Raw genomic sequence first — 15,802 nt, 5'->3', positions numbered from 1 at the left:
CATACTTTTAGTGGAAGTGCCATCCAAGTACTATAAACATTAGGCCTGTAGCAAGAATGAAAGAATCATGGGATCTTAAAGTTTTTAAAGGGCCTCTGAAGTAATTTAGTCCAAATAGTGGGATTTTCTTCCACTTCAACTTGGTCCACTCCCATTCTCTTTGAGTGATGGGAAATTGGTATCTCCCAAGGAAATCTATTTTACTTTTAGACAGCTCTAATCATTGGGAAATTTTTCCTAATGATAAGCCAAGTCTGTCTCCTTGCAACTCCCACCCATTGGTTCTAATTCTGCCCTCTGAGGTCAAAGAGAACAAATCTAACTCCCACAGAATGACCTTGAAAATATTTGAAGAGAGAGCATCTCTGTTTGTCTCTTCTCCAGTCTGCTATCCCCAGTGCCATCAACAAATCTTGGTCAAGTTGACATGTTTCCTCACTATCTCAATTAGCCTTCTTTGGACACACTCCAACCTATCAATGTCCTTCTTCAAATGTGACTTGGACAGAGAACAACAGGGCTCTTGCTTCCCTTGTTCTGGACATTATCTTCTATCGACCTTGTGAGTCATAGGTCTACTCTGATATTAAATATTCATATTCTTCAAGTCTGTACTCAGCTATCTAGAGCTCCATAGCATTCAGTGAAATAACTACCAGTTAAATTCCGCAAATACTGCTATGTCTGTTGAGCAGGTTCAGGTGAGGGGAGCAGGGCCCCATTTTATGAGGTGGCTATGAAACCAATTAAGGAGAGCTTTTTATGATCCGTACATAAGTAGCAGTTCTGAAGGTTTCTTATTAAACTCCACTCCACCTTGAAGACTAGACCTCTAAATCAAAAAGGAAATGAGGAGAAGAGGAATGGAGGGTGGGATGGAGCCACTAGGATTAAAAAAAAGTAGTCATTTCAAATTTGTTTAAGTAATTTAATTTCCCTTCTCCCCACCCCACTAAGTCGAGCGTTTCTAGGAAGATGACGCCCTTTTCCATTCCACTGAATTTATACAATGATATCAGCCTTGGACTCCACATGTTGCCCTACAGTGAAAGTTAGATTATATCAATAGGATGTGACACCCAGTAATTCAGAAATTTTAGGTATTCTATGGGGGTTTTTACCAGGACTCAAGTGATTTCTTTAGGCCCCAGTAGCCTTGGTTGCCGTTACTTGTTTTTTCCTTTTAATTTAGAAAAACAGCTTGGAAATATTACTTGGTGAACTTCAGTGCAGCTTTGATCTCATCAATGTGGGAATTCCTTTCTTTGGTGCAGATTGTAACCCGGCTAACCCTTCCTACCGTGTAAGAATGGGAACTTGACCCACTGATGCACACTCAAACGTCTTTTATAAAAAGGCTATCCAAATCCACTTTGAAGAGGCTAATCCATCTCCATCTTTGCATTTCAAGTTAACACTGTTGATTGAACAGTGTTACTATGTGCCAAGAGATATAAAAATATAAGATATGGTCACAGCCCTTTTGGTACACGGACCCATGAAACATTGGAGAGTGATTCAAGACTGTATATAAGAAGCATTAATTGACATAGGATGAGTAATTGCTATAGGCAAGACAGTAATTCAGACAAAGGGCCTGATAAATATCGATATTTGCAGGTAAATAAATATCTGCAGATATATAAATGCTGATATAAATATAGATTATAGATATAGATATATATCCCTTTCAGTCCCTGAGAAGGTGGATAAAGGGATGTTCGATTAGGAGCACAGTACCTGGTACATCATAGGTACTTAATAAATGTTTGCTCATAGGTCGATAGATGAGTTCAAACAAAAAGGCAATGTATCATCCCCTTTCCTGTCCCTATTTGCACTCTAAATCTGTGCATTAGAGAGGGAGATGAACTGGCATAGAAGGTGGGGAGGGTGGGGAAAACATTTCCAAGTGACACGACTCTAAGCGTGTCCGATCAAAGTCCATTGGGTGAACAAGAGAAGAGAAAAAGGGCCCTAAAGAATGCATGAGATTCACTTGCAAAAATTGTCTGAGGGTCAGAAGGCCCTTCCACAGGAAGAAGGTCAATTCAAACCCAGGTTTATAAGAGCACTTAAAGTGGTCAGTGTGTTTATTTCCTGTGATTACTAGGAATTCTATAGGAGCTTCTTAGGAGGAAGCTGGCAATAGTGAACTGAAACTTGATAAAATAGAATCAACCATTATCCCTCTCTCTTCCTAAATGAATTTGCTTTGGGGTGGGGTGGGGGAGGACAGAAGGTACTATACTTTATTCTACAAAGGAAATCTGGGCAAAGGCGGCACGTCTTCCAGAACAGATAGAATTTATTATAACTGAGTCCAGACTTTGGGGATGTAAAAGAACTCTAGGCCTCCTTCCTTCCTACCTTCTTTCCTTCCTTCCTTTCTTCCTGTTTTGTTGAAAATTTAAAAATGTGCATTGCTATTTTTTCCAAGTGATTCTTCCCACACACACTGCACTAGGACCTCCTATCCTTTTAACAATGTACTGTTTATTAAACAAATCAGTACATTGGCCATGTCTGCAAAGGGATGCCTCATTTCCTCACCCATATTTCACCATCAAGATTTTAAACCTTGGCATCGTCTCGGTTTCCGCCCTCTCCCTCACCCCACACAGCCAATCAGTTGCCACATCTTTCTATTTCTACCTCACATCATCTCTCCTATCTGATCTCTTCTCTCCACTAGTTCAGGCCCCCATCACCTCTCTTCTAGATTATTGCAGTAGTCTCTTAACTGGTTGCCCTGTTTCAGGTCTCTCACCCTGACTCTAAGGAGCTTAAGACAATTGCCATTCATTCGCCTTGTGAAGTAGGTAAGGCAGGTCTTATCATCCGTATTCTACAGATAAGGAAAATCAGGAAGAATTGACTGTATTCTTGAAGAAAGTAAGTTTTTTGTTGTTTAGTCATCTTTCAGTTGCATCCAACTCTTTGTGATCCTATGGACTAGCACTCCAGGCCCTTCTGTTGTTATTCAGCCATTTTTCAGTTATGTCTGACTCTTTGTGACCCCATTTGGGGGTTTTCTTGACAAAGATACTGGAGTGATTTGCCATTTCCTTCTCCAGTTTATTTTACAGATGAGGAAACTGAGGTAGTGTTAAGTGACTTGTCCAGGGTCACAAAGCTAGTTAAGTGTCTGAGGCCAGATTTGAACTCAGGAAGATGAAGCTTCCTGACTCCAGGAGCAGTGTTCTATCTTTTGTGCCACCTAGCAGGCCCTGCTATCCTCTACTATCTCCCGAAATCTGTCCAAGCTCATGTTCATTGCTTAAATGACACTATCTATCCATCTCATCCTCTGCCATTGCCTTTTCCTTCTGCCTTCAATCTTTCCCATCATCAGGGTCTTTTCCAATGAGTCCTGTTTTCTCATTATGTGGCTAAAGCATTTAAGCTTCAGCATTTGACCTTCCAGTGAATAGTCTGAATTAATTCCTTTAAGTATTGACTGATTTGATCTCCTTGCTGTCCAATGGACTCTCCAAAGTCTTTTCCAGCACCACAATTTGAAAGCATTGATCCTGTGGCACTCAGCTTTCCTTATGGTCCAACTCTCACAGCCATACAATGCTACTGAAAAAACTATAGCTTTGACTATATAGACCTTTGTTGGCAAAGTGACGTCTCTGCTTTTTAGTATGCTGTCTAGATTTGCCATAGCTTTTCTTCCAAGGAGCTAGTGTCTTTTAATGTCATGGCTGTAGTCACTGTCTACAGTGATCTTTGAGCCCAAGAATATAAAATCTGACACTGCTTCCATTAGCTTCCTTTGGGCTTTGGCCAGGTGGCTTCATTAGTACTGGAGCTACTTATAGTTGTCCTCTGCTTTTCCCCAGTACCATATTGGACACTTTTTGACCTGAGGGGCTCATCTTCTGGTATTGTCTCTTTTATCATTTTATCCATGGGAAAATCCATGGGATTTTTTTGGCAAAGATGCTGGAGTGGTTTGCTATTTTCTTCTCCCATGGAACTCTCCACTATGACCTGTGTGTCTTCGGTAACCCTGAACAGAATAGCTCCTGGTTTCACTGAGCTATGTAAACCCTTCCACCTTGACAAGAAGATCTGGGAGTGGAGAGGGTCAGTTCACTAACATAGAAGAATCTGTTCTTCTCACCTTCTGGTTTCTTCACTTACTTTGCTTTTTGTTTATATTGCACAATGAACAGTTTATACTCTATTTCCTTAACAAGATAGTAAACTCTTCATGGGTTTATATTTCTCATGTATTTTCTGTTGTGCCTAGTACAAGCCTGGGTACAAAGACCAAGGGAATCTGCAGGTAGTGAATGCTGGACCTGGAATCAGAGAGATCTGGATTTGAATCCTGTCTCAAGTATTTATTAGCTATGTGACTCTGGGAAAATCACTTCACCTCTCTAGGCCTCAGTTTTCCCACCTGTAAAATGCGGGGTTGGATTTGATGACCTCTGTAGTTCCTTCCAGCCCTAAATCTTTGGCTTCTCTAAGGTCATGCAAGTAGTCAGTAGAAGAGCTGGAATTTGAATCCAGGTTCTTGAGATTCCAAATTCAGTATTCTTTGCCATGTAATACTTGTTGACTGATTGATGGATTTTGGATTCTGATGGGGAGGAGAAAATAGCCAAAAGGGTATTTGGCAAAAAGCATTTATTAAAAACTGTACAAAAAGGTTAATTGTTTAGCATCTTCCACTAGAGACACAACCAACCAGCTAATGAATGACTTATGTTCACTATATGCCTAGCACCCGACTTGACTTTCCCCACTTACAAAATGAAGGAAAGGATTGGGATTAGGCCTGTGAGGTCATATTTATACAGCACTCCTAGGTGCTATACAGCACTCTTCTACCACCTACTTGAACTTTCATATAGACAACTAGTGAATTTAAATAACTTCCTCCCTTCCTGGCAAATTCTTCATGATATCTATATATCTATAATTTATGTATTATATATAAATATATTATATTGGATTTTTATTCATTAAGCTTCTCATCTGTATGTCATCTATCAATTATATAAGCCAGAAGGGGTCTGGTCTAGATAGCAACAGCACATCAGGAAGGTGACTTCATTGTCAATATCTCAACCCAGCAGGACCTATATGAACACCAAAACAGGATGCTCACACTATTCACTTACATGTCTACTTTTGTGCCCCTCCCCCAATTCAAAAGAAGCTCTTGAACCTCCAGGGGTGACCTTTGAGTCAGTTCTTTGTAGGCCTCACTGAATCATGACCAAAAAGACAGCATGATCGCAGAGAGAGAAAAACCCCCCTGACTTTTCTCCTTTTCTTTTGTGGCCTAATAGAGTTACAGAATTTGGCATCCTAGAGAGTCTGTTTTTAATATAGTTTCTCCATATCAAGAATCTTTGTTCTATGAGAAAGAAATAGGGTTCAGTTCATAGGCTCTTAGATATTGAACTTGAAGTAGTCTTTTTTTTTTGTCTTTGTTTGCTAGGCAGTGGGGTTAAGTGACTTGCCCAGGGTCACACAGCTAGTAGGCATCAAATACCTGAGGCTGGATTTGAACTCAGGTATTCCTGACTCTAGGGCCAATGCTCTATCCACTGTGCCACCTAGCTGCCCCTTGAAGGAATCTTAAAGACCATCTAGTATGGCCCCCTCATTTTATAAAGGGGGAAACTGAGCCATAGGGTTCTTAAGTGATTTCCCCAAGGTCACCTAAATAATAGTGGCAGAACTGGGATTTGAACCCAGGTCCTCTGGCTTCAAACCTGATATAGTTTCTACCACCCCACAATCTCATCCGGTTCTAAAAGGGTGATGGAAATGATAGTGAAAGCTCAGTTTAAAAAAAAAAAAAGCAAATACTGGGAAAAAGTCAGCCCAGAGGAGAAGGCCTGAAGTGGTGGCAGTAACATTTAGCTGCTGGCCAGATGCAAAAAGAGCTGATTTGAGTTGGGGTGGGTGAGACATGAAACTTGTTCTGTCTTTCTCAGAACTGTACTCTTGGACCAGCCGTGGCTGCAGGATTTCAAATATATTTTCTCTTAGGAGCACAATCTGTTTTCTCCATAGGGGACTCAGACACCAAGGGAAGGACAGATCTCTCAGCTCAGTTTCTTGGATGCAGACTTTACCTCCACTCCAAATTATTTCATCATTAAAAAATTAGGCCTTCACCCAGAGAAATAAAATAAAACAATCAGTCATTTCATGTTGTCTTTGGTTGGCGTTCTCTTGCTCTCTCCCTTTCATTCCCGTAAAGCCCAGCACATCCTTGCCAACTGTCTAAAGGGAGAGCTGTGAACAGACCTGTGTGTGGAATACCAACTATAAGGCCCCAGAAGTATGAGAATGGCAATGGAACCAGGAAACAGCAAACAATGCAGATGGAAAAGTCGTCTTCATTCAACTTTTCTTGCAGAGTCAAAGGCAGCTGGCAAGCCAAAGGGGCCTCTAAAAATAGCCAAGGTCCTTAAAAAGAAATGATGTGAAATAAAGAAGCAATTTCTACACTTCCTTTACAGAGGCTCTGCAAAAGCGATCCCCCAGACAGGCTTAGGTCTCTGGGCAGGTAATTATAGAGGACAGGCTTCTCTCTGCCATTTGGCTTGCACTCCTCCTGGGCCATCTTTACCAAGCCACAACTCTAAGCTCCCCAATCTCCCCTTTGTTTCCTGCCTAGCACAGGATGCCATTGCCTTAGCAGGAATGCAGCTCTCTGGGTAGAAGCCTCTGGCCTCCATGGCCCCATTTCAAGACCTGGAATAGGCTCTGACATGTGAAAGAGCTTGATGGACTTTAGATTCTTTCTGGGTATCCAGCCGCTTTAAATACAAAACCACACTCCGGGACTGCTAGCTACTCCTCCAGAGGAGCCTGGATACAATCTGTCTGGCAGAAATGTGAGTTTTGTCCTTTATTTCAAAGCTTGGAATGAGCACAAGGCCCTTGAAAGAGACGACGTTGATGAGAGGCAACATGACAGTTTAGACAGAGCCAGAGCTGACACGAGGGGTAGGCAAGGTGGGAGGCGGCCAGGGGTGCAAGTTTCAGGGGGTGCCAGCAGGGACATTTTCAGATTTTACTTTTAACACCTACTCCCTCCCAGGAGGATGGGCGGTCCCCTGAAGGACAGCTCCGTGATATGACGCTTCATACGTTGCAGGAGATGTGACTCTTGATTATCTGATGGGGTTTACTTATTTTTGATACATTTGTGTATTTTCCGTTACAGATAATTTCACTCCCTGTTGGGTGCAGGTCTCTGTTTTGTGATGTCAAGTTGCCTGTTTTACAGAGAAGGCTCAAAGTCTTTGTGTTGGGACAGTAACACACAGGGGACACACTTTTCAAAACTTGCTCAGGGTACGTAAATGCCTCGTCCTAGAAAGCAGACAGCTTTCTGCTGGCTCTGTCACAGATTTGCTGTATGCTCTCAGAGAAGGCACTTGACCTTTCTATGCTTGTTGTAGAATAAGGGCAAAGACAATAACAGCCCACATTTCTGTAGTATTTTAAAGTATATTTAAGTATTTTAAGACTTACAATTCCATTCAGTTCGGTTCAAAGAGTATTTGTTAGGTACCTACTATGTGCAAAGCACCAAATACAAAGTCAAAAGAAAAAGTAGTCCTGATACCAAGGAGATCAGTTATAGTCTTTTTTTTTTTTGCAGTTTTTTTTTCTTTTTAGGTAATTGGGGTTAGATGACTCACCCAGGGTCCCACAGCTAGTAAGTGTCAAGTGTTTGGTCTGAGGCTGGATTTGAACTCAGGTCATCCTGACTTTAGGGCTGGTGCTCTATCCACTGCACCACCTCGCTGCCCCAGTTACATTCTTTACATTCTACTGGAAAGATGAAGATTGAAGATCATATAGGACTTAGAATACTCAGAGATCTTCCAGTCCAACACCCTGAATTTGTAGATGTGATGACCAAGGACAGAGAAATGGGCCTTTACTGAGTCCAGGCAAAAGGGCTTTTCTCTGAATTACTCTATGAGTTCAGTAGTTTAGCAATAGGCAGATTAACAAGAAGTGAGAAACGGGACTGCGAAACCTCTGGTACGGTACTGTACGAATAATAACCACCTGATAAATGCTTATTTGCCCTAACTTGCAAAATTCTAAGTGTCAGAAAAAAGTCATCTGGTTCAACTCCTTCATTTGCAGAAAAAGAAACTTAGGCCCAGAAGACAGTCCCTTGTCCCTGGTCTCAAGGCTGGCTAGTGACAATGCTAAGCCTAGAACCCTAGTCTCCTAGGGTATTGGGTTGAAGTGGGAGCCCTAACTCAGTCCCATCAATGTATCTTGAGCTTAACCCAGATTCTCTCTTAAATAGAGGCTCACTGCTGGGTTGGGTCACCCAAGGGAAGGTGTCACAGCTGGGTTCAAATCCCCAGGAAAGATTTTTTTTAGGCAATATACCACTTAGTCCTCCCTATAGGAATTATCTCTGAAAGAGATAATTCAGTGCCTGAGATTTGAAATCTTCAAGGCCCCATTTCAAAGAAAACAAGTCTCTCCTGGAAAGTGTCTGATTTGGCTGCAAAATTTGTCAGGCTAATGGAGAGCATAAAAAAAGCAGGGAGGTCAATGGGTGACTTCTGCTAAAGGGTCATTCTCTTCCTCTTTCCCTCTGCCCCCATTTTTCACACATTTCTTCAGTGAAAGCTGCGTGAAACAAATCTCTTTATGTGGAAGGTTCCAAAACAGGCTGCAGGTGGAGACATACGGTGTTGGGACAAACTCCAGGCATTCCCAAAGAGTGGACACACAAATGCTGGTCTTGGAAAAATTAAAAAATGTCTAGGTCAGGGGGAGAGCAGGAAAAAAAAAACCCGCCCCCTCCTATGTTCTGGAAGGTCTGTTGAAATAGATAAAGGAATGTGCTCCCTGGGCTGGTTCTGGAGATTGTAACTTTCATAACAGATTCAAAAGATTTTTTGGAGGAACATCGGTAAAGGAAGGTAAGAGGAAAGGGGGAAAGAAGAGGCTGCCAGAGACACTGCGTAATAACTCCGCATTCAGCTTAAAGCCCCAGTGATTTAATACATTGGTCTGCAGAAAGGATATTTACATTTGTGATGTGTGCTGATTTTCACGATGGCTGGGAGCCTGTGGGAAGCTCTGGACTGGATTTAAAGTTCAGACAGAACCTGGGGCCCTCGGAGCATGCCAAGTCAGGCATCTCTCTGTCTTCTCTCTCAGAGAGGAGACTGTTTTTCTCTAAGCACTTGCTGATTATTACTGACATCCAGTAGAATGATGCCCTGTGGCTAGGGAGCATGCCAGGAGTGGAGAGGCCAGATGGAAGAGAAGTGACTAACTATAATAAAAGCAAGAAGCAAAAGGGCAGGATGGCATAGTGGAAAGCATTCTGGCTCCGGAACCAGAAGATCTGGGTTCAAATTATGGCTCTTACACTTACTACCTATATGTGAGCTTGGGCAAGTTACTTATCCTCCCTGGCCTAAGTTTTCTGATCTGTAAAATGGGAGGGGGATAGAGTAAATGATTTCTGAGGTCTCTTTCGGCTCCAGAGCTAGGAACCCATGAAAAATCATGCAGAGGCTTGTATATGTCTAATTCTTCATTGAGAGCTCTGAGAGGGGCAGCTAGGTGATGCAGTGAATAGAGCACTGCCCTGGAGTCAAGAGGACCTGAGTTCAGCGCTGACCTCAGACACATAATGCTTACTAGCTGTGTGACCCCAGGCAAGTCACTTAACCTCATTGCCTAGCCAGGAAAACAAAAGAGTTCTGAGAAAGCACTTCCACAAAGTCCATGCAGAGTAGACTTAATCAGCACTGCTTGAAGTCTGTGATTGAACTGGTCGGCCAGCATGGATGGATGTCATCATTTCATCAGCCTCAGGTGTCTATGAGCTGTTTAGTGCCTTCATAGCCTTTATGCCCTTGACATCTATAGCCTAGGTCGACCAGTTCTGTCGAGTTAGATAAGGGATTGTCCTCTCCTTCCTTTTCTGCACACAGTGCTCATTTAGGAAAAATTACTACCTATGGTGAGTGGAAGATCTACCATCACTGTGGCCTAGGAATGGTATTAGAAGTTATTAGAAAGTGGTATTATTCTAAGGGTATTAGAAGGCTCCCAGGTTAAAGAATGGAAGGCAAAGGATAGGGAATTCGTGTTATCATTTCTCAGGGGCATCTCTGCTTTTAGGCTTGCTGAAATTACACATTAAGAAAAGTCAACAGGAGACAGTAACAGTACAGCTAAAAGAACCAGGACTTGAGGACTTTGGTTTGAATCCTGCCAGGCATTTTTGGTGGTTTGAACCATGACATTTCACTTCTCTGAGAATTGGTTTTGGGGGCAGCTAGGTGGCGCAGTGGATAGAGCACCGGCCCTGAAGTCAGGAGGACCTGAGTTCAAATGTGACCTCAGATCAAATACTTGACACTTACTAGCTGTGTGAAACCTGGGCAAGTCAAGTCACTTAAACCCCAATTGCCTAAAAGCAAAAAGAGAGAGAGAGAGAGAGAGAGAGAGAGAGAGAGAGAGAGAGAGAGAGAGAGATTGGTTTTCCTCATCTGTAGTATGGGAATAGATCAGATAGGTGTCACAGTGGATAAAATGCTGGGTCTGAAGTCAGGAAGACTCATTTTCCTGTGTTCAAATATGACACAGACACTTACTAGGTATGTGACTCTGGGCAAGTCACTTAACCTTGCTTGCCTCAGTTTCCATATCTGTAAAATAGGCTGGAGGAGGAAATGGCAAACCACTCCAGTATCTTTGCCAAGAAAATGCAAATGAGGTCACGAAGAATCAAATATGACTGCACAATAACAACAATAACAAAAAGGGAATAATATATGTTACCTACTTTGCAGGATTATTGTGAGGAAGATGCCTTTGGAAACCTCAATGTATTATATAAATACGTCAGTTATTATCATCTCCACTGGCATCCTGGCTTTAATGGCTTATAGAGCTCTTAAGCAAATGGTAGAAAAGCGTCATTATACATTCTTTAGATGATTCATCATCATTGAGAAAATTTTATCTTCCATATGTTACTCTACTAGACTGTAATCTTCTTGAGGGCAGGGACCATTTCCCACCCTTGATCTTTGTGTCTTCAGTACTGCCTTCCAAACATGTCAATATGTCAAAGATCTCTTTGGTATGGGAACTTTCCTTTCACTGAGGCAGACTGTAACATATCTATACCGTATTATCTACAGCATATTATGACAGTAATCTGAGGCTTAGAGGGGCTGAGTGACATGCCTAGAGTCACATAGCTAGTAAGCATCAGACAGAATTTGCACCCAATTATTCCTGGGTCCAAGTCCAGCTTTTGACCTTATGTTATTTACTCTCTCACCTTGCAAATGAAAGGCAGCTAATAACTGTTAGACAATTTTGATTTGCTTATCAGGAACTGCCAACTGTTTCACAACTCATTCCAACATAAATCAGTTGGTACAGTTTAGGAAAAGCTGTAGAGAGAACATGGATTTTTTAGCAGATAACATTTCGGCCCACAGAGCAGAACTGTCTAGCCTTTGGTGGCATGTTGGCCCCCAACTCATGCCAGACAACTATAGCTATATTCCTACCCTCAAGCCTACTTTGGGGAGAGAGGGTGGGGTAAGACCAGAGAGAAGAACACACTGTCTCTGTCTATTCAGGCAAACTTCCCTTCACTGGAGGGTGTGAGTGATTCTCTGCCAACCTGACACTTCCTGGCAGAGGTAACAAAATCTGGAATTCCTTTGGGTTTCTTAGCCCTAGCCAAAATCAAGCAGCTCTATAAAACTCAATCCACAGAATCACAGAACCTCAGAATAACAGTCTTGGAAATGTTCTCAAAGACCAAATAGTCCAATCCCAGAGTTGGAAGGGAGCTCAGAAACTGTCCAATCCAACCCCTCTCCATACCCCTCTATGACATCCCTGAAAATCAGTCATCTTTCTCTTCATCTCCAGTCCCAAATCATCAATTATCCCACAAACATCTCAAACTCAACTTGCCTAAAACAGAGCTCATTATCTGTCCCCCAAAACCTCTTCCTTACTTCCCTATTTTTGCTGAAAGTATCACCATGCTTCCAGTAACCAAGATTCACTTCCTTGATGACATGTATGTATATATGTGTGTGTGTGTGTATATATATATTTATATAAATATATATATACACACACACATACACATATAGTTAGTTATATAGTTACATATAATATATAACATTATAATATATCATGTCATTCTTAATATCACATAATATAATGATATTATAATATCATTTTTGTCTCTTCACTTTCAGTAACTCCTCCTCCTCCCCATATCCATTAGTTGTCAAATCTTGCAGAATCTATGTCTGCATGAGCCCTCTTCTCTCCACTCATATGGCCGCCATCCTATTTCATGTCCTCATTACCTCTCACCTGGATTATTGCAATAGTCTCCTAATTGGTCACATTGCTTCAAGTCTCTCTCCTCTCCAGTTTGTCCTTCACACAGCTGTCAAAGTGACATTCCTAAAGCACTGGTCTGACTACATTGCATTTGTAGTCCGAAAAAGCTGTAGTGGCTCTCTACTTATCTTTAGGATCAAACACGAACTCTTCAGGCATATGATGACTTTCACAACCTTGCTCTAGCATACCTTCCTTAAAATTTTCTTCATTTTTATTTTGATTTAACAATCATCAACAAATCCAAACATTCTAATATACAACTGGAACTTGGCTCCTCCCCAAGAAAGATAGGGGAGGGACAGCTGTATAATACTTATGAGGGAGGATATGATTCCTGAACAACAGAAAAAGAATGCTGAGCTTGTATATACCTTGGTAATGGACTTATAGAGTTGGTTCCAGATGCTTTTGGGGAGAGACTCCAGAAGTCACTCCAGGGAGAAGAAAAAATCTTTGGAAGCTATAGACATGTAGGGGAAGTCAGCTGTTTAACGTGTTTCTGCTTCCCACTTTGCTTTCCAGGATGCTCCCCAAAAAGGATCTTCTCTTGCCTGAGATCAGGGCCTTCCCTCTTGATTTGAGCTGAGATCTTACCTTGCTTTCGGCTATGTAGAACTTGTTCAACCCAATGTATTATTTGGTGTATTCTAATCCACATAACTTCTCTGATTTCTGTTTGCTTTTTTACTTGGATGAATAAATTTTGAATTAGTTTTCTGTTTTGTAGACAATCCTTAGGACATGACTAAGTTTCCCCAGTCAAACACTCTACTTGTCAAGGTCATTGCAGTTCATCCAAGGACATTTTACACTTAATTTAAAATATTTGATTGATTGGTTTATTGAGACCTGTTCACACCTCATTAAGGGATCAGGGGCATCTTATCACTTACTTTTAAATGGGGATGGGGCAGCTTGATTGATTTATTTAATAAATCCTAGCCTTATACAAAGAACAAAACAAGGACTGTGTGTGAAATGGTGAACTTCTATTGTATATATTTGGGGTTTTATTAAGTGTGTATTGAATTTAACAAAATAGTAATAAAATTACTGTGTTTATGTCCCACTCTGAACTTCTTCCTGCTTTCTTTCATGTGGTTTAAAAAAATTTTTTTTGATAACATTTTGGTGTTTTGCTTCTCTGTTACTTCCTACTAACTCTCCCCTGTCCCCCAATAAAAGCTTTCCCTTGTAACAAATAAGTGTAGTCAAATAAAACTTGTCAACACATTGGCCGTGTCTGAAAATTTATATCTCGTTCTGTACCGCTAATCTGTCACCAGTCTGCCAAGAGACGAGGAATGATGCTTTGTCATCAGTCTTCTGAATCAGAGTTAGGAAGTATTTTAAAGTTGTTTTTCTTTATATTGTTGTGGTTATTCTATAAATTAGAGGCAGCTAGGTGGCTCAGTGGATAGACTGCTAGTCCTGGAGTAAGGATGCCCTGAGTTCAACTTTGACCTCAGACATTTACTAGCTGGTTGGCTCCCAGCAAGTCACTTAACCTCTGCCTGCCTCAGTTTCTTCATCTGGAACAAAATGTACTGCCAGAAATATTTTCGTTCTTATGAGATTTTCCACCTCTGTCTTTGACCTCTTTGGAGTATGTTTAGGTTTAATTTTCCAGTCTTATCACGCATTGCTTCTCTTTATACACTTTACATTCTGGCCAAACTGGAGTACTTGTGATCTCTTTTTACAACATTTCACGTTCCTATCTTTCTATCACATATAACTCAACTGCCCTACTTCCTTATCTTCGTCTCTTATAGTGCCTGGGTTCCTTCAAAGCTCAGCTGAAGTGCCTCCTTCCACATTTGGTCTTTACTATTCCCACTCCCACCCCAGAAATTACTTTGTAGTTATCATTGATACACATTTTTGTTTGCTTATATGTATATATGTTATTGGGCAGCTAGGTGGGCCAGCGGACAGAATGCTGGGCCTACAGTCAGAACGACTCATCTTCCTGAGTTCCAGTCTGACCTCAGACACTTACTAGCTGTGTGATCCTAGGAAAGTCAGTTTAACACTGTTTGCCTCAGTTTCCTTATCTGTAAAATGAGCTAGAGAAGGAAATGGCAGATCACTCTAATATCTTTGCCAAGAAAATCCCAAATGGAGTCACGAGGAGTCCGACATAACTGAAAACAGACTGAATGACAAACAGCAATGTATTGTTACCACAGATTGAATGCTTTGTAAGGTCCTTGGCCGGGGATGGTTTTATTTTTGTAGCCCCTTTGACCAGCAGAGTTGATACAATAGATGGTTGTTGATTGATTGGTTTTCATTCAACTTGCTTGGAAGACCTCCAGGAAGGGGCTGGAAAAGCTAAAGCTGGCCTTCCTGCCCAGCTCCGAGAGAAGCTGGGCTGGCTCAGATAATGGCGCTTTGGAGGCTGCTCTAAAGAGTGCTTGAAGGGAGCTGATTTGTGGGTCTCATTTAAATCAGGAAAGCAAGGAAGCAAGATGGTTTGCCTGTTCCATCTTTTTCCTTAATTTTCTCCTAGGCCTTTGCCAGCCTTTTCTTTGCCTTTATCTCACCCTTCCTGATATCATTAGCCATTTGTATAGGCCTTCCTCGACATAAACTCTATTAATACTAATAATAGTTGATGTTTATATAATACTTCAAGATTTGCAAAGCACTTTGCATTCATTGAGAAGGGGAGAAGGGACCAAACATTTATTAAACACCCAGTATGTACCAGGCACTGTGCTAAACACATTACAGATATTATCTCATTTGACCCTCACATTAACCCTGGAAGGTAGGTGATATTATTATCCTCATTTTATAGCTGAGGAAACTGAAACTGACAGATGTTAAGTGACTTGCCTAAGGTCACACAGCCAGTAAGTGTCTGAGGTAGGATTTGAACTCAGATCTTCCTGACTCCAGACCCAGCACTGCTTCACTGCCTAATTTGATCCTCATAACAGTCTTGGGAGGTATTGTGGTTATTTTTATCCCGATTTTGCAGATGAGGAAACTGAGGCTTAGAGAGATTAGATGATTTGCCCATGGTCATTCTGCTAGTAAGTTTAGAGGCGGAATATGAACAAATGTGTTTCCTGACCTAATACCCCACAGGGTCTTTGTATGCTCCAATCTCAGCCCTGAACCTTGAGCATAATAAGTCCCTAATAAAAAAAAAATCTGTTGAACACAATTTCCATTCAATTCTAATCTGTGCCCATCTATTAAAAGGCTAGTAGCATGGTTTCAGGTTTCCCTACAGCCAAGTTGTTGATTGGGGTCCTTGACCATTTTTTATAATCATTAAAGATTCGTTTGAACTGCTGACATTTGTCCATTGCAAGACCAGTATTGTACTTATCCTATGAAATGTTCTCTAAAGAGCGGCTTC

The 15,802-nt window shown here is 41.4% G+C and overlaps 1 protein-coding gene across 5 annotated transcripts in view; it reads left to right on the top strand.

The window, feature by feature from the left end:
• Positions 1–15,802, top strand: part of FGF1 (fibroblast growth factor 1) — a 154,001-nt gene that overhangs the window by 76,456 nt on the left and 61,743 nt on the right. Inside the window, exon 2 of one of the 5 annotated variants that reach the window (XM_078150501.1) lies at positions 7,208–7,338. The exons of 3 other annotated variants lie outside the window; for them this stretch is intronic. The gene's annotated coding sequence lies outside the window, so the exon portion shown is untranslated. Of the gene's footprint in view, positions 1–6,726; positions 6,876–7,207; positions 7,339–15,802 lie in introns of those variants that run through there. One more of the 5 variants, XM_021005150.2, reaches the window with a different exon arrangement.

Source organism: Phascolarctos cinereus, unplaced genomic scaffold (assembly GCF_003287225.1).
Source record: "Phascolarctos cinereus isolate Bilbo 61053 unplaced genomic scaffold, phaCin_HiC Scaffold_2;HRSCAF=192, whole genome shotgun sequence".
Taxonomy (NCBI): Eukaryota; Metazoa; Chordata; class Mammalia; order Diprotodontia; family Phascolarctidae; genus Phascolarctos; species Phascolarctos cinereus.
The sequence above is the reverse complement of the archived record's forward strand: the minus strand, read 5'-3'. Positions and strand labels throughout refer to the sequence as shown.